The sequence below is a fragment of the Aegilops tauschii genome, chromosome 5, assembly GCF_002575655.3.
Source record: "Aegilops tauschii subsp. strangulata cultivar AL8/78 chromosome 5, Aet v6.0, whole genome shotgun sequence".
In the NCBI taxonomy this organism is placed as follows: domain Eukaryota; kingdom Viridiplantae; phylum Streptophyta; class Magnoliopsida; order Poales; family Poaceae; genus Aegilops; species Aegilops tauschii.
In genome coordinates, this window is record NC_053039.3 from 378,169,487 (window position 1) to 378,188,983 (window position 19,497).

The following is a 19,497-nucleotide window of genomic DNA, read 5'->3' on the forward strand; positions in this document are numbered from 1 at the left end:
TGATATAGCACCCGCTGAAATAGAAGACATATATGTTACTATTAAACTTGCTAATAGAGACACCATCACACCACTTGGGATTGTTAGAGATGTTGAAGTCTTGTGTGGGAAAATAAAATACCCTACTGATTTTCTTGTTCTTGGTTCCCCATAAGATGACGTTTGTCCCATTATCTTTGGTAGACCTTTGTTGAACAGCGTTAATGCTAAAATAGAGTGTGAGAAACAAACTGTCAGTGTTAGTTTTGGTGATGAGTCTCATGAGTTTAATTTTTGTAAGTTTAGTAGAAAACATCATAAGAAAGAATTGTCTAGTAAGGATGAAATAATTGGTCTTGCTTCTATTGTCGTGCCTCCTACTGATCCACTAGAACAATATTTGCTAGACCATGAAAATGATATGCATCTGCATGAAAGAAATGAAATATATAAAAATTTGTTTGAACAACGACCTCTGCTTAAACACAATTTGCCTATTGAAACTCTAGGAGGCCCTCCTCCTCCTAAAGGTGATCCTGTGTGTGAATTAAAACAATTGCCAGACACTTCGAAATATGCTTATCTCGATGAGAAAAAGATATATCCTGTTATTATTAGTGCTAACCTTTCAGAACATGTAGAAGAAAGATTATTGAAGGTTCTGAAGAAGCACCGAGCTGCCATCAGATATACTCTTGATGATTTAAAGGGCATTAGTCCCACTCTCTGTCAGCACAAAATTAATATGGAACCTGATGCTAAACCCGTTGTTGATCACCAACGACATTTAAATCCCAAAATGAAAGAAGGGGTAAGAACAGAAATACTGAAGCTTCTGAAAGCAGGTATAATCTATCCCATAGCTAATAGTAGATGGGTAAGTCCCGTTCATTGTGTCCCTAAAAATGGAGGTATTACCATTGTTCCTAATGGCAAAAATGAACTTATTCCACAAAAAATTGTTACTTGCTATAGAATGGTGATCGATTTTAGAAAATTAAATAAAGCAATTACAAAAGATCATTACCCTCTGCCTTTTATTGATCAAATGCTAGAAAGACTACAAAGCACACACATTTTTGTTTCCTTGATGGATATTCTGGTTTTTCTCAAATACCTGTTTCACAAGCTGATCAGGAGAGAACCACCTTTACTTGTCCTTTTGGAACTTATGCTTATAGACGTATGCCTTTTGGTTTATTGAAAGCACAAGTGCTCCCTGGGTGATTTTGGTAATTAATGTCAACATATCTCTTGTTGGACTAATGCTTTTCATCTAGTATGCTTCAGATACGTTCAACAATGGAGTGCCATGGACTAGAGGATGTGGAACTCCTTCTAGATGATAAGGACAAAGGATTGGCTCAAGCTCAAAGATCAGGACTCTACATTTTTCATTTTAGTGATCCAAGATCACATTGAGTCCAAAGGAAAGCTAATACTATTAAGAGGGGATGAGGTGTTGCTTAATGGCTTCCTTGCTCAAAGTGCTTAGTGATATGCTCCAAAGCCCTCAACCACTTTCTCACATCCACATATGTCCCAAAACCAAAAGTCAAACTCGGCCCCACCGAAACTTTCTATCCGGCGCCACCGAGTTCACTTGACATAGCCACTGCCAAAAACCCTAATCAATTCGGTCTCCCCGATGGGATCTCGGTCTCACCGAGATGGGCTTGCAAACTCTCTGTTGTCTATTGCATTAATTTCGGTCTCACCGAAATATGAAATCGGTACCACCGAGTTTGCTTAGCCAACTCTCTGTTGTGCTTATTACCTAAATCGGTCCCACCGAGTTTGTGTAATCGGTCCAACCGATATAAGGCTTTCCCCTAACCCTAGCATATCGGTCCCACCGAGTTGATCATGTCGGTCCCACCGAAATGCCTAACGGTCACATTATGAACCAAATCGGTCCGACCAAGTTTTCTAATTCGGTTCCACCAAGTTTGGTGATTTGTGTGTAACGGTTAGATTTTGTGTGGAGGCTACATATACCCCTCCACCCACTCTTCATTCGTGGAGAGAGCCATCAGAACATGCCTACACTTCCAACATACATTTTCTGAGAGAGAACCACCTACACTTGTGTTGAGGTCAAGATATTCCATTCCAACCACACAAATCTTGATCTCTAGCCTTCCCCAAGTTGCTTTCCACTCAAATCATCTTTCCACCAAATCCAATCCTATGAGAGAGAGTTGGGTGTTGGGGAGACTATCATTTGAAGCACAAGAGCAAGGAGTTCATCATCAACACACCATCTATTACCTCTTGGAGAGTGGTGTCTCCTAGATAGGTTAGGTGTCACTTGGGAGCCTCCGTCAAGATTGTGGAGTTGAACCAAGGAGTTTGTACGGGCAAGGAGATCGCCTACTTCGTGAAGATCTACCATAGTGAGGCAAGTCCTTCGTGGGCGATGGCCATGGTGGGATAGACAAGGTTGCTTCTTCGTGGACCCTTTGTGGGTGGAGCCCTTTGTGGACTTGCGCAACCGTTACCCTTCGTGGGTGGAAGTCTCCATCAACGTGGATGTACGATAGCACCACCTATCGGAACCACGCCAAAAATCTCCGTGTCTCCAATTGCGTTTGCACACTTCAATCCCATCCCCTTACATTCTTGCAACTTGCATGATTTACTTTCCGCTGCTCAGATACTCTTGTCATGCTTGCTTGATATGTATTGTGAATGTTTGAACTTGTGCTAAAACTCCACTTCAACTTAAAGAATTTAAAAACTGCAACTTTTCTTGCTAAGAGTCTATTCACCCCCTCTAGACACTTCTTCTCGATCCTTTCAATTGGTATCAGAGCTTTGGTCTCCATTGCTTTGCTTTAAACACCTTTAGAGGAAGATGGATGACTCTACGTTGGGGAGTCTTAGACATAGAGTGCCTATACTTGATGGGGAGTTCTTTCATGAGTGGAAAAATGAGATGCTTGAGATTTTCAATGAATATCACTTGAACAAGTACATTACTAGTCCTTGCATTTCGCCTAGTGATCCCTTGCATCCCTCTCCCGATGAGGATCTTGACATGATTCACAATCTTAGAACTATCAATCTTATCATTAGAGGATTGCCCAAAATTTGATTGCTAGCTTACCTAATCTTGATTGTGCCTACACTATATGGAAATTTCTTGAGGAACGATTCCCAAATTATTCCTTGAAAAATCTAGACGAAATTCTTCATAAGTCTATTGCCTTGAGTAAGATGAGTACTAGTGATCCTAAGTTTGATGATTGTCTATTTGAGCTTCGTGATCTCATGCGTGCCAAAGGAGATGTTGGAATTATTAGCAATATCATTTCCGAAGTCATTAGAATTCATAGAGATGAACATTGTTACGGTCGTACTTCTAATGAATTACCCTCTCTAGGAGTTGATCAATCACAAGACGATATAGAACATGGATACTATGATGAGGATGATGATAGTGACTATGATCTTGATGATGCTATGAGACACTTTGGGCTTAATGCTAATCTTCGCGGCTACATGGCTGGAGGAAAGGAATGGGTCCTTGATAGTGGATGTACTGATCATATGATCAGAGACAAAGATATGTTTCGTGAGCTTGCTGAAAATGACGGCCCTCGAAAGATGTCACTTTCGGTGATAACTCAAAGGGTAAGGTGGTTGGCCTTGGGAAGGTGGCCATCTCACATGACAGCTCCATACAAAATGTTATGCTCGTTGAATCGCATGGCTACAATTTACTTTCCGTATCTAGACTTGCTGAGTTTGGTTTCAACGTCCTATTTACTGAAGTAGATTGCCAAGTGTTTCGTAGAGATAATCATAAAATTGTCTTTACCGGTATCCGTAGAGGTGATCTTTACATTGTTGATTTCACTAAAAAGGCTCAACCTAGAACTTGCCTAATTGCTAAATCCTCAAAAGGCTGGTTGTGGCATAGAAGGTTAGGTCATGTGGGCATGCGAAATCTTGATAAGCTTATTAAGGGTGATCATATCCTTGGAGTAAAAGATGTTATATTTGACAAGGATAGACTTTGTAGTGCTTGTCAAGCAGGAAAACAAGTTGGAGGAAGCCACCCCGTGAAGAACATCATGACCACGAGAAGACCGATCGAGCTACTTCATACGGATCTGTTTGGTCCAAATGCCTACAAGAGTCTCGGTGGTAACTCATTTGGTCTAGTCATAGTTGATGATTTTTCAAGATTTACGTGGGTGTTCTTGATGATAAATCGCAGGTCCAAAAGACCTTCAAAAATTTCGCTAGGAAGGCCCAAAACCAATTTGAAGTGAAGATCAAAAAGGTTCGGAGCGACAACGGAACAGAGTTCAAGAATGCAAATGTGGATACCTTTCTTGATGAAGAAGCAATTTCACACGAGCTCTAGGCTATGTACACGCCTCAACAAAATGGAGTTGTTGAGAGGAAGAACCGGACTCTTATTGAGATGGCAAGAACAATGCTTGATGAGTACAAGACTCCAAAACACTTTTGGGCGGAAGCGGTTGAGACGGCTTGTCATGCAACAAATCGCTTGTATCTTCACAAGCTACTCAGCAAGACGGCATATGAGCTCCTCACCGGTAACAAACCCCAAGTTGGATACTTTCGAGTATTTGGCTCAAAGTGTTACATTCTTGATAAGCATCGTCATTCTAAATTTGCTCCTAAATCTCATGAAGGTTTCCTACTTGGTTATGGCTCAAACTCTCACACTTACCGTGTCTACAACAGTTTCACCCGAAAGGTTGAAGAGACGGTAGATGTGAAGTTTGATGAATCTAAATCTATGAGATTGCAACTCTCTCACATCTTGAGCAATCTCTACATCACCAAGTCTCTACAATACGGTGGTTGATGACAAGGAAGCACGAAACCCTTCAACATATGCTTTGACAAATTATATGTATAAAATTCCATGATTGTCATTTTGGATACACAAGTGCTCTTCCTTGCAAAACTAACCCATGTAGGTAGATGAACTCCAATTCCAAGTGGTGCTCCCAACTTTTGATGAGCTACATCAACCTTGGGCATCCCACACAAGTTCAACTACATGATCAAGATCAACACCACCACCCAAGGTATGTTATTCCATCTTAGAGAAGCTTTACTCCAAGTCATGGGTCAAAGCAACTCAACAAGATGTGAATACATCAAGATGCTTAAACGAAAAATGGTAACCCCATTTTGAGCATAAACGATGAGTATGGCCTATGATCAAGTGATCTCACTTGACTCCTAAGTCAGTATACTCTAACATAGGTGACTTCGTCGCCGACCAATTCTAGATGAAGTTCTCTTGTGTTTCTCTGTGCGCTTGCATTTGTCTCATGCATATTTGTTTCCCCTTTCAAAAAAAACTTCATCTAGACTTCCTTTCTTTTCTTTGTTCTGCATTCCCTGCATCCAATTCCTTGCAAATCTTTGTGAGATCTTATTTGCCTAGTGAGCTGAGGTGACAAGTGTTTTCTCTGTGATGAACTTGGTTACACCAAATCCTTTCGGTGCAACCGAAGCACACAACTTGGTGCCACCGATTTCACTGCAGAAAAGACAACTTGCCACTTGATCCTGCATTCTTTTTGCTCCAGCTCCACTCAATGATTCTTGTCCTCTACTAGCATCACATTTTATATGCTGCTTTGCTGTGTGACTCAAGGACCGAACCTATTTTGACTCAAACTCCAGAGGATCCCTTCTTGGAAATTGATGTCAAAGGGGGAGAGAGAGTTCACATCAAAGCTTAATCCTTCAAAAGGGGAGAGAATGCTTCAAACAGGGGGAGAGAAGATATCCCAGATGCTTGGTGTTCAAGAGGAGAGAAGTCCCATGTCTGTAGAGGGGAAAGACATCTTCATGTTGTTTGTGTGTTTTCTTTGCTCTGATTTTCTGTTATGTTCCCTATCTTCTCCCAGTATCCCATACAAGATTCAGGGGGAGTAAGACATCTAAGGGAAGAAAATCTTCGAATTCATTGCATAGCTTTACCTTTTGGGGACATGTCTATATCTAATAGAGTACCCAATGCTCACACTCTACATGTCATCCCAATCTTGGTACTCTTGTGGTTCCTTTTGTTTGCTCTGGCTAGTAGATGTATCTGTGTTATCTAACCTTGTTTACTCAGGTTCATCCCTTTCTAAGCCAACTCAAGACTACAAGGTAAGTACATGCATCACACTCATGTGCATGAGGATTTCTTGCTGATGTACATACTGTTTGCAAGAAGGACTCATGAGCATGAAGGTACATTTCCTATATTCACATCTTTTGCTCTGATGCATATAGCCAAGATACATGTAACACATTGCTTACTCTATCATGCTTATGCATTCAGATGCTCTTATATTCCATATTTACATGATTGCATACATATAGGAGGAGCCTATGCATGTTACATGTCTTTCCAAAGCTTTACTTGTTATTCTCTATATCTTTATCTAAAGCTTTGATGTATGTTGTCATCAATTACCAAAAAGGGGGAGATTGAAAGCACAAGTGCTCCCTGGGTGATTTTGGTAATTAATGTCAACATATCTCTTGTTGGACTAATGCTTTTCATCTAGTATGCTTCAGATAAGTTCAACATTGGAGTGGCATGGACTAGAGGATGTGGAACTCCTTCTAGATGATAAGGACAAAGGATTGCCTCAAGCTCAAAGATTAGGACTCTACATTTTTCATTTTAGTGATCCAAGATCACATTGAGTCCATAGGAAAGCTAATACTATTAAGAGGGGATGAGGTGTTGCTTAATGGCTTCCTTGCTCAAAGTGCTTAGTGATATGCTCCAAAGCCCTCAACCACTTTCTCACATCCACATATGTCCCAAAACCGAAAGTCAAACTCAGCCCCACCGAAACTTTCTATCCGGCGACACCGAGTTCACTTGACATAGCCATTGCCAAAAACCCTAATCAATTCGGTCTCACTGATGGGATCTCGGTCTCACCGAGATGGGCTTGCAAACTCTCTGTTGTCTATTGCATTAATTTCGGTCTCACCGAAATATGAAATCAGTACCACCGAGTTTGCTTAGCCAACTCTCTGTTATGCTTATTACCCAAATCGGTCCCACCAAGTTTGTGAAATCAGTCCAACCGAGATAAGGCTTTCCCCTTACCCTAGCACATCGGTCCCACCGAGTTGATCACGTCGGTCCCACCGAAATGCCTAACGGTCACATTATGAACCAAATCGGTCCGACCGAGTTTTCTAATTCGGTTCCACCGAGTTTGGTGATTTGTGTGTAACGGTTAGATTTTGTGTGGAGGCTACATATACCCCTCCACCCACTCTTCATTCGTGGAGAGAGCCATCAGAACATGCCTACACTTCTAACATACATTTTCTGAGAGAGAACCACCTACACTTGTGTTGAGGTCAAGATATTCCATTCCAACCACATAAATCTTGATCTCTAACCTTCCCCAAGTTGCTTTCCACTCAAATCATCTTTCCACCAAATCCAATCCTATGAGAGAGAGTTGAGTGTTGGGGAGACTATCATTTGAAGCACAAGAGCAAGGAGTTCATCATCAACACACCATCTATTACCTCTTGGAGAGTGGTGTCTCCTAGATTGGTTAGGTGTCACTTGGGAGCCTCCGTCAAGATTGTGGAGTTGAACCAAGGAGTTTGTACGGGCAAGGAGATCGCCTACTTCGTGAAGATCTACCCTAGTGAGGCAAGTCCTTCGTGGGCGATGGCCATGGTGGGATATACAAGGTTGCTTCTTCGTGGACCCTTTGTGGGTGGTGCCCTCCGTGGACTTGCACAACCATTACCCTTCGTGGGTGGAAGTCTCCATCAACGTGGATGTACGATAGCACCACCTATCGGAACCACGCTAAAAATCTTCGTGTCTCCAATTGCGTTTGCACACTTCAATCCCATCCCCTTACATTCTTGCAACTTGCACGATTTACTTTCCGCTGCTCATATACTCTTGTCATGCTTGCTTGATATGTATTGTGAATGTTTGAACTTGTTCTAAAACTCCACTTCAAATTAAAGAATTTAAAAACTGCAACTTTTCTTGCTAAGAGTCTATTCACCCCCCCCCCTCTAGACACTTCTTCTCGATCCTTTCATTTATGCAATGCACCTGCTAATTTTCAAAGATGTATGACTGCTATATTCTCTGACATTTGTGAAAAGATTGTTGAGGTTTTTATGGATGATTTTTCCGTTTACGGAACTTCTTTTGATGATTGCTTAAGCAACCTTGATCGAGTTTTGCAGAGATGTGAGCAAACTAATCTCGTCTTGAATTGAGAGAAGTGCCACTTTATGGTTAATGAAGGTATTGTCTTGGGACGTAAAATTTCTGAACGAGGTATTGAAGTGGATAAAGCTAAGGTTGATGCGATTGAGAGAATGCCATGTCCCAAAGATATCAAAGGTATTCATAGTTTCCTAGGTCATGCTGGTTTCTATAGGAGGTTTATTAATGACTTCTCTAAAATTTCTAGGCCTCTTACAAATCTTTTACAAAAGGATGTTCCATTTGTTTTTGATGATGATTGTGTAGAAGCCTTTGAAGCACTTAAGAAAGCCTTGATTTCTGCACCTATTGTTCAACCACCTGATTGGAACTTGCCTTTTGAAATTATGTGTGATGCTAGTGATTATGTTGTTGGTGGTGTTCTAGGACAAAGAGTCGATAAGAAATTATATGTTATTCATTATGCTAGTAAAACTCTAGACAGTGCCCAACGCAATTATGCTACTACTAAAAAAGAATTCTTAGCAGTGGTGTTTGCTTGTGATAAATTTAGATCTTACATTGTTGATTCTAAACTGACTGTTCACACCGATCATGCTACTATAAAATATCTTATGGAAAAGAAAGATGCTAAACCTAGACTCATTAGGTGGGTTCTTTTGCTACAAGAACTTGATTTACATATCACTGATAGAAAAGGAGCTGAGAACCCCGTAGCTAATAACTTGTCTAGGTTAAAAAATATTCTTGATGACCCATGATACGTCTCCAACATATCTATAATTTATGAAGTATTCATGCCATGTTTACAACAATTTTATATGGTTTTGGTATGATTTGCGTGGAACTAATCCGGACTGACGTTGTTTTCAGCAGAACTACCGTGGTGTTGTTTTTTGTGTAGAAATGAAAGTTCTCCAAATGAGCTGAAACTTTTTGACGATTTTTATTGAACAAAACAGACCCCGAAGCTTCGTGGAAGGACCAAAAGGTGAAGGAGTAGGGCACAAGACACCGGGGGGCGCCTGGGCCCTTGTCCGTGCCCCGGTGGGTTGTGCTCACCTCAAGGCCCATCTTAGCATGAAACCGACGCCCAAAAATCCTATAAATAGAGAAACCATCAAAAATAGCCCTAGATCAGAAGTTCCGCCGCCACAAGGCTCTGTAGCCACGAGAAACCAATCTAAACCCCGTTCCGGCACCCAGCCGGAGGGGGAGATCATCACCGGTGGCCATCTTCATCATCCCGGCGGCCACCACGATGAGGAGGGAGTAGTCCACCCTCGAGGCTGAGGGTTTGTACCAGTAGCTATGTGTTTAATCTCTCTCTCTTGTGTTCCTGAGATGTCATGATCTTGATGTATCGTGGGCTTTGTTAACATAGTCGAATCATATGGTGTTTTCCCCCCTCTATCTTGTTGTGATGAATTGAGTTTTCCCTTTGAGATTTCATTGTTATCGGATTGAATACTTTTATGGATTTGAGAACACTTGATATATGTCTTGCAATTGAATACTCGTGGTGACAATGGGGTGTCGTATTGACTCACTAGATATATGTTTTGGCACTCAACTCGCGGATTCCCGAGGTGACATTGGGGTAATCTATGCATAAGGGTTGATGCACGTTCTTGTCTTTGTTTCTCCGGTAGGAATCTTGGGGCGCTCTTTGAAGTTCTTTGTGTTGGATTGAGTATTATGAATATGTTGCTTTGGTGTTATTTTAGTACGAACTCTAGGATAGATCGAACGGAAAGAATAGCTTTGTGTTATTTTAGTACGAACTCTTCAATAGATCGAACGGAAAGAATAGCTTTGAGGTGGTTTCGTACCCTACAAACAATTTATTCTTATTTTCTCCGCTAGATAGGAACTTTGGAGTGATTCTTCATCGCACTTTGAGGGATGGTTATATGATCCAATTATATTAGCATTGTTGAGAGGTTGCATTAGCGAAAGTATGTACCCTAGGCCTCATTTTCAAGCACTGCAATACCGTTTTGTCCCTGTATACTATTTGCTACCTTACTATTTTTATTTATTCAGATTATAAAAATATATTTCTATCATCAATATTACACTTTTATCACCATCTCTTCGCTGAACTAGTGCACCTATACAATTTGCCATTGTATTGGTTGTGTTGGGGACACAAGAGATTTCTTGTATTTGGTAAAGGGTTGTTCGAGAGAGACCATCTTCATCCTACACCTCCCACGGATTGATAAACCTTAGGTCATCCACTTGAGGGAAAATTGCTACTGTCCTGCAAAACTCTACGCTTGGAGGCCCAACACGAGTCTACAAGAATAAAGTTGCGTAGTAGACATCAACCCACAACTTGTGGATGCTATGTTTGATGAAGATGATATTTTCAGTCCCCCAAGTTTTAATGAGAAAATTTATTATTATGAATGCATGCCTCCTATTTATGATGATTATATTGATGAAAGTGGATTTGGAGAGGCCATGACTTTATTTAATGATGATTCCACTATCTTGGAAGAGGTTTCATTTGACTATGATAACAAAGTTGCTATCTATGATGATTATGGTGATGACATGTATGCTAAAATTAAATCACATGGTAGTTATTTTGTTGAATTTGCTCCCACTACTATTCATGAGAATAAATTTGCTTATGTGGAGAGTAATAAAATTTCCATGCTTATGCATCATGAAAAGAATGCTTTATGTGATAGCTATATTATTGAATTCATTCATGATGCTACTGAAAATTATTATGAGGGAGGAACTTATGCTTGTAGGAATTGCAATAATATCAAGTTTCCTCTCTATGTGTTGAAAGTTTTGAAGTTATGCTTGTTTTGCCTTCCTATGCTAGTTGATTCTTCTTCCCATAAGTTGTTTGCTCACAAAATCCCTATGCATAGGAAGTTGGTTAGGCTTAAATGTGCTTGCCATGTGTTTCATGGTGCTCTTGTTATGTTTCACTTTTTATCTTTTATGTGAGCATCATTCAAATCATCATGCCCAACTAAAAGGCATTAAAGAAAAGCGCTTGTTGGGAGACAACCCGACATTTACCCCTACTGTTTTTATGTGTTCACATGATTATGCTACTGTAGTAATCATGTTTTATTGCTTTTGTTTCAATAAAGTGCCAAGTAAAGCCTTTGGGATAGTGTGGATGATGGTTGACTTGATTCCGTGCGAAAACAGAAACTTTTGCGCTTAGTCTAGGAAATTTCAAAATTCACTGGAATGTGCTTTTGATATGAATTTTTTACATATGATAGATATACAAATTCCCTAAGTTGTCCTAATTTTTTAGAATTTTTGGAGTAGCAGAAGTATGGTTGGAGTACAGATTACTACAGACTGTTCTGTTTCTGACAGATTCTGTTTTCAATGCATAGTTTGCTTGTTTTCTAGTTTCTCTGGCTTATATTGTCAATATAAATTGTGAAAATGATATGCTACAATAGGCATTGTGTGGAAAAAATTATGAATCTTGTCTTTGGCAGTACCAAAGTGAAATGGTTTGCTCTTAATTATACTAACCTATCTCACGAAGTTCCGTTAAGTTTTGTGTGATTGAAATTTTCAAGTTTTGGGTGAGATGTCGTTATGAGGAGAATATGGAGTGACAAGACCCTAAGCTTGGGGATTACCAAGGCACCCCAAGATAATATTCAAGGAAGATCCAAGCAACTAAGCTTGGGGATGCCCCGGAAGGCATCCCCTCTTTCATCTCCAACATTATCGGTAACCTCAATTGGAGCTATATTTTCATTCGTCACATGATATGAGTTTTACTTGGAGCGTCAATTTATTTTGTTAGGATTTGCTTGCTGTCATTTAGAATAATATTTTGCATCTTTATTTTCAATAAAAATGGCAAGTATAGCCTTTGTCATGCTTATTTTGCAAGTCTATATGTGGCTGTTCAAAAGCAGAAAGTTTATCGATGTTGCAAAAATTCGCCAGAAATGTGAGAGTGTGATAAAATGTTGAATATTTTTGCAAAATAAGATCTGATAAATTTTCTACAGTGTGTTAAATTTTCAGAATTTTTTAAGTTGAATAAGTATGGATACTCTTGCATTCTTTACAGACTGTACTGTTTTGGCAGATTGCTGTTATGTTTGCATTGTTTGCATATGTTTGCTTGTTTTAATGATTCTATTTGAGGATAGGACTATTAAATATGCAGAGGCATTTAGTATGCAATGTTGAATAATAATTTTGTCATTTGCTACAGTAGATAATGATGAGGTTTTTGCATTGGTTTATACTAACTTATCTCACGAGTTCTTGTTGAGTTCTGTGTGGATGAAGTTTATGAGATTTTGGAAAACTGTGAGATGAGAGGAATTAAGGAGACACAAAAGCTCAAGCTTGGAGATTCCCAAGGAACCCCAAGTTAATATTCCAAGAAGTCTCAAGCATCTAAGCTTGGGGATGCCCCGGTAGGCACCCCACCTTTCTTCTTCAACAATTATCGGTTAGTATCGGTTCAGACTAAGTTTTTGCTTCTTCACATGATGTGTGCTATCCTTGGAATGCCATTTTATTTAGTTTTTCTTGATGTTTTAATTAAATACTTAGAACTGAATTTTTTAAATAAAATAGAGTCCTCAAATAGTTGCCAGAGAGACTAGGTAAGCGGCACTCACATCCCGTCAACGAAGCTCTTTTCTATGGAATTGCTCTAGTGCTTCACTTATATTTTTTTGAGCACGGGGTGCTTTAGTATTTTTGAAGAAATTCTCTCCTGCTTCACTTAAATTAATTTGAGAGAAAGAAATATTATGCCCATGATCTTCACTTATATTTGTTTGAGCTTATCAAAAGCAACACATGGAAATTAGTTCCAAAGTGATAGGTATCCAAGAAGGATATAATAATAACTTCATGAAGATCATTGGACAAAATAAACTTGATTCCTTGTAATAGTTTTGAGATATGATGATGTGATATGTGAGTCATGTTGATGACTAATTATGCTTTAGTAAGAATATTAGTGTTAAGGTTTGTGATTCCCTATGCAAGCACGAAAGTCAATAGTCATGCAATTAAATTACATCCTACTTGTGGTGCATTATTCGGTGTTATTTATGCTTAATGCTCGCTTATGAGATTATTCGTTTCTAGGTTGGTCGCTTCCCAGTCTTTTGCTAGCCTTCAGTTTGCACTAAGTATGTTCTCTACTTGTGCATCCAAATCCTTTAAACTAGTTTTGCCACATGAGTCCACTATACCTACCTATACGCGGTATTCTTTTGTCGTTCTAAGCAAACTTGTATGTGCCATCTCTAATTTTCAAAATAAATTTCTCTTTTGTGTGCTGATATTGCTTGCGAGGCGGTGAGGGGTGGCCGGTATTTTCAATGCCAGATGTGTTATTCTCACGATGAGTGTTTATTCACTTGTCATTGCACGAGAGTAAGGAAAAGGTATTAAGGATGCCCAGTCCCGAAATGAAAAATAAATTTACTTTATGTTGTCAAATAATAAATTCCTTGGAAAGTGTTGGTATGGAGGGCACCCGTGGATACGGTTAGCCATGGAAAGTGAAAGTATGGTGGAAATGGAATAAACTTTATTTTCTGTTTGGGAACCGCCTATGATATATCTAGCATGGAAAGTGTGCAAAACTCTAAGTCGTTTTCATTGGTGGGAAAAGTATACCTCCCAAAATGTTTTTATCTCTAAGTTTTTTGATTTGAGCTCTAGCACCTCTACAAATCCCTACTTTCCTCTGCAAAGGGCCTTTCTTTTACTTTATGCAATTTTTATTTTTAATTTGAGTCTCCATCTTCTCTTATAATGCACCAACTAGGGGGCACTATGATCGTACTTGAGCATTGGGTGTAGCTAATATGCGAGTGTGTTTCATGAATGGATCAATGATTGAGCATGATGGGCTAGGGATAACTTATTTTAGCGTTGATATTTTGAAAGACATTGTTGCTTGTTGGTATGCTTAAGTATTGAAATCTTCATGTCAAAACTAGACTATTGCTTCGAACCAGATAAAAGTCCAAATGTCCATACTACAAAAGAAAAAATATGTGATGAATATGATGGATAGCTTTCCACAACAAATATTCCATTTTCAATTGCTAATTTATCATGATAAGTTTTATGAGAAAGTGTTGTTGTTATGATGCTAGGAAAAGTGATTGAAATTATCATTGATCAAACTTAAGCACTTTGCTAGCATTCACACTTCATAAATTATTTCTTTTATGGTTTACCTACTCGAGGACGAGTAGGAATTAAGCTTGGGGATGCTGATACGTCTCCAACGTATCTACGATTTATGAAGTATTCATCCCATGTTTACAACAGTTTTATATGGTTTTGGTATGATTTGCATGGAACTAACCCGGACTGACGCTGTTTTCAGTAGAACTACCGTGGTGTTGTTTTTTGTGCGGAAATGAAAGTTCTCCAAATGAGCTGAAACTTTTTGACGATTTTTTTGGAACAAAAGAGACCCCCGAAGCTTCGTGGAAGGACCAAAAGGTGAAGGAGTAGGGCACAAGACACCGGGGCACGCCTGGGCCCTTGTCCTTGCCCCAGTGGGTTGTGCTCACCTCGAGGCCCATCTTACCGTGAAACCGACGCCCAAAAATCCTATAAAAAGATAAACCATCATAAATAGCCCTAGATCAAAAGTTCCGCCGCCGCAAGGCTCTGTAGCCACGAGAAACCAATCTAGACCATGTTCCGGCACCCTGCCGGAGGGGGAGATCATCACCGGTGGCCATCTTCATCATCCCGGCGGCCACCACGATGAGGAGGGAGTAGTCCACCCTCGGGGCTGAGGGTTTGTACTAGTAGCTATGTGTTTAATCTCTCTCTCTCTCTCTCTCGTGTTCTTGAGATGTCACGATCTTGATGTATCGCGGGCTTTGTTAATATAGTCGGATCATATGGTGTTTTCCCCTCTCTATCTTGTTGTGATGAATTGACTTTTCCCTTCGAGATTTCGTTGTTATCGGATTGAATACTTTTATGGATTTGAGAACACTTGATATATGTCTTGCAATTGAATACTCGTGGTGACAATGGGGTATTGTATTGATTCACTTGATATATGTTTTGGCACTCAACTCGCGGATTCCCGAGGTGACATTAGGGTAATCTATGCATAGGGGTTGATGCACCTTCTTGTCTTTGTTTCTCCAGTAGGAATCTTGGGGCACTCTTTGAAGTTCTTTGTGTTGGATTGAGTATTATGAATATGGTGCTTTGGTGTTATTTTAGTATGAACTCTAGGATAGATCGAACGGAAAGAATAGCTGTGTGTTATTTTAGTACTCACTCTTGAATAGATCGAACGGAAAGAATAGCTTTGAGGTGGTTTCGTAATCTACAAACAATTTATTCTTATGTTCTCCGCTAGATAGGATTTTTGAAGTGATTCTTCATCGCACTTTGAGGGATGGTTACATGATCCAATTATATTAGCATTGTTGAGAGGTTGCATTAGCGAAAGTACAGACCCTAGGCCTCATTTTCAAGCATTGCAATACCGTTTTTGTGCCCGTTTACTATTTGCTACCTTGCTGTTTTTATTTATTCAGATTATAAAAATATATTTCTACCATCAATATTACACTTTTATCACCATCTCTTCGCTAAACTAGTGCACCTATACAATTTGCCATTATATTGGGTGTGTTGGGGATACAAGAGATTTCTTGTATTTGGTTGCAGGGTTGTTCGAGAGAGGCCATCTTCATCCTACACCTCCCACGATTGATAAACCTTAGGTCATCCACTTGAGGGAAAATTTCTACTGTCCTACAAAACTCTGCACTCAGAGGCCCAACACAAGTCTACAAGAATAAAGTTGCGTAGTAGACATCAACCCACAACCTATTAATGATAGTTTTCCCGATGAACAATTAGCTGCAATAAATTTTTCTCATAACACTCCTTGGTATGCTGACTATGCCAATTATATTGTTGCTAAGTATATACCACCTAGCTTCACATACCAACAAAAGAAAAATTTATTCTATTATTTAAGACATTACTTTTGGGATGACCCACATCTTTATAAAGAACTTAGACGTTTTGTACCTGAGCATCAACGGGGACAAATCCTACGTAAATGTCACTCCGAAGCTTATGGATGACATTGTGCGGGAGATAGAACTGCTCACAAGGTATTGCAATCTAGTTTTTATTGGCCTACTCTCTTCAAGGATGCCCGTAAGTTTGTTTTATCTTGTGATGAATGTCGAAAAATTGGAAATATTGGTAAGCGTCAAGAAATGCCTATGAATTATTCACTTGTTGTTGAACCATTTGATGTTTGGGGATTTGATTACATGGGACCTTTTCCTTCCTCTAATGGGTATACTCATATTTTGTTTGCTATTGATTATGTTATTAAGTGCGTAGAAGCTATTCCAACTAGTAGTACTGATCACAACACCTCTATTAAAATGCTCAAGGAAGTTATTTTCCCAAGGTTTGGAGTCCCTAGATACTTAATTATTCATGGTGGTTCACACTTTATTCATGGTGCTTTCCGCAAAATGCTTACTAAATATGATATTAACCATAGAATTGCATCACCCTATCATCCTCAGTCTAGTGGTCAAGTTGAACTTAGAAATTGAGAAATAAAGTTAATATTACAAAAAACTGTCTATAGGTCTCGAAAGAATTGGTCTAAGAAATTAGATTATGCACTTTGGGCTTATAGAACAACATATAAAAATCCTATGGGTATGTCTCCATATAAAATGGTTTATGGAAAAGCTTGTCATTTGCCTCTTGAGATAGAACATAAAGCATATTGGGCAATTAAAGAACTCAACTATGATTTCAAACTTGCCGGTGAAAAGAAGTTATTTGATATTAGCTCACTAGATGAATGGAGAACCCAAGCTTATGAAAATGCCAATTTATTTAAAGAAAAAGTTAAAAGATGGCATGATAAAAGAATCCAAAAGCGTGAGTTCATGGTTGGAGAATATGTTCTTTTGTACAACTCTCGTTTCAGATTCTTTGCAGGAAAACTCCTCTCCAAATGGGAATGACCCTATGTTATCGAGGAGGTTTATCGATCTGGAGCCATCAAAATAAATAATGCCGAAGGTACTAACCCGAAGGTTGCTAATGGGCAATGAATAAAACATTATATCTCAGGTACACCCATTAATGTTGAAAGCAATATTATCCAAACTATGACATCGGAAGAACACATAAAAGAAACCTTCCGGAACACTCCAGAATCGTGAAAAAGAGGAGGTACGTGATACAGTAAGTAAACGGACTTCGAAAAATCAGCAAAAATATTTTCTGTCTGTTTTGGAATGTAGAAAAAAATAGGAAAATAAGAAACAACCAGGAAGGCATCCCTGGTGGGCACAAGACACCAGGGCACGCCTGGCAAGCTAGGCGCGCCCAGGTTGGTTGTGCCCACCTCGGGTACTTTCCGGACTCCGTGTTTCTTGCTTTTGCTTGTTTCCCAAGATAAAAATCTTTATATACCCCCCGAACCTATTGACCACCGTATCACGGAGAAATATTATGTTTTCTTTTACTTGTTGTTTTCTGACAGATCTAGTTCACCATGGCCGCTTTGAGCTCCTCCAAGGACAAGTTCTTCGAGAACGTCATCAACCCATATTTGCGGGAGGTGATGCAGCACCCTCAAGCTATCCAGATGCGTGAGGGGGTGCTCCACATCCGCGATGTGCAAGGCCCCAAGGGGACGGGATCCGTGGAGGCTAGGCTTGAAGCTATTGAGCAGGAAGTCTTCCGGTGCAAGGGGATGGTGGAGCGTGGACTCAATGCCAATCACCTCATGATCACGGAGTACACCCATGATCTCAAGGTGGATGGCAAGTCAATGAAGGACATCGTTTTCACCTTCAACAAGAAAATCAACTTCCTCCAAAGCCATATCTATGATCTCCAAAACCAAGTCTTTGAATATGAGGCGAGGTTTAAAGGTATGAGTTGGGCTACAGTTGCAGGACCCGTGAGACTCACTCCTCCTCTTAGGATGGTGAGCCCTTGCCATGGAAACCCGAGGATTAGATTGCTACTACTTCATCACCACCACCTCCTTCTTCATCACGAAAGGAAAATTGAGTATCGGGTATGGGCCCTCCCCTTGGCTTGTGCCAAGCTTGGGGGAGGTGCCCCGGTATCGTATCACCTCCATTATCTTTTACCTTTACTTATCTTAGTTCGATCCATAGTTATCTTTTGCTTTAGATGAATAAAAGTTTAGTTCGATCCTTTCTTTTCGAGTGTTTGCTTAGTGATCTATCTTTGTAATCGTGTGCGAGATATATAATAAAGTTTAGTTTGAGTTTTGTTTTCTTTACTCTCATGTTTAATAAAAAGAAAGGAAATAAATGAAAAAGATCACATGCTAATCTTATGGTAAGTAATGATATCACATAAGGAAGAGTATAAGTAGGAAATTTTATTGGAGATTGACAAACATAGCATTGGTCAATGATGCAATTCATGAAAGAATTAATAAGGGAAGAGAAGATTCACATGCAAATACACTATCTTGGACATCTTTTGTGATTGTGAGCCGCCATCAAAATATTATATGCCAAAATTGTTGACGTTGGACAAGGAAGACAGCGTAACGATTTATGTTTGTTCATATTCAGATAGAAGTTGTATTGTCATACATCCTTTAACATGTGGTGCTTTCCCCCCATCTTTGCTAGCCAAATATTCCGCACTAAGTAGAGATACTACTTGTGCATCCAAAAACCCTTAAACTCATATCTTGTCTTGAGAGTCCACCATACCTACCAATGGATTGAGTAAGATCCTTCAAGTAAGTTGTCATCGGTGCAAAAAGGCAATAAAAATTGCTTCTAAAAGTGTTGGATCATTTAGTCTAAGAGAAAAATGAGCGTTGTACGAACTTGTGATGGCAAAGAATAAAAGCGACAGACTACAAGGTTGCTATCTTAAGGGGCAATATAACGTGACATTCTTTTGCACTAAGAGATTGAGCATACAGATAAAAAGCGCATGTCAACCTCTGCTTCCCTTTGCGAAGGGCCTACCTTTTACTTTTCTGTATTTATTTTTATGCAAGAGTCAAAGTTTTTCTCTCTATTCCTTTTTATTTTCTCTTTTGGCAAGCACCATGTGGTGAGGAAAGATCTAGGCACATATATCCAGTTGGTATGGGTAGCATGAGTTATTATTGTTGACATCACCCTTGAGGTGAGTATGTTGGGAGGCGAAACTATAAGCCCCTATCTTTCTATGTGTCCGATTGAAACTTTGTGCTCATGTGTATGCGATGAGTGTTAGCAATCATAGAA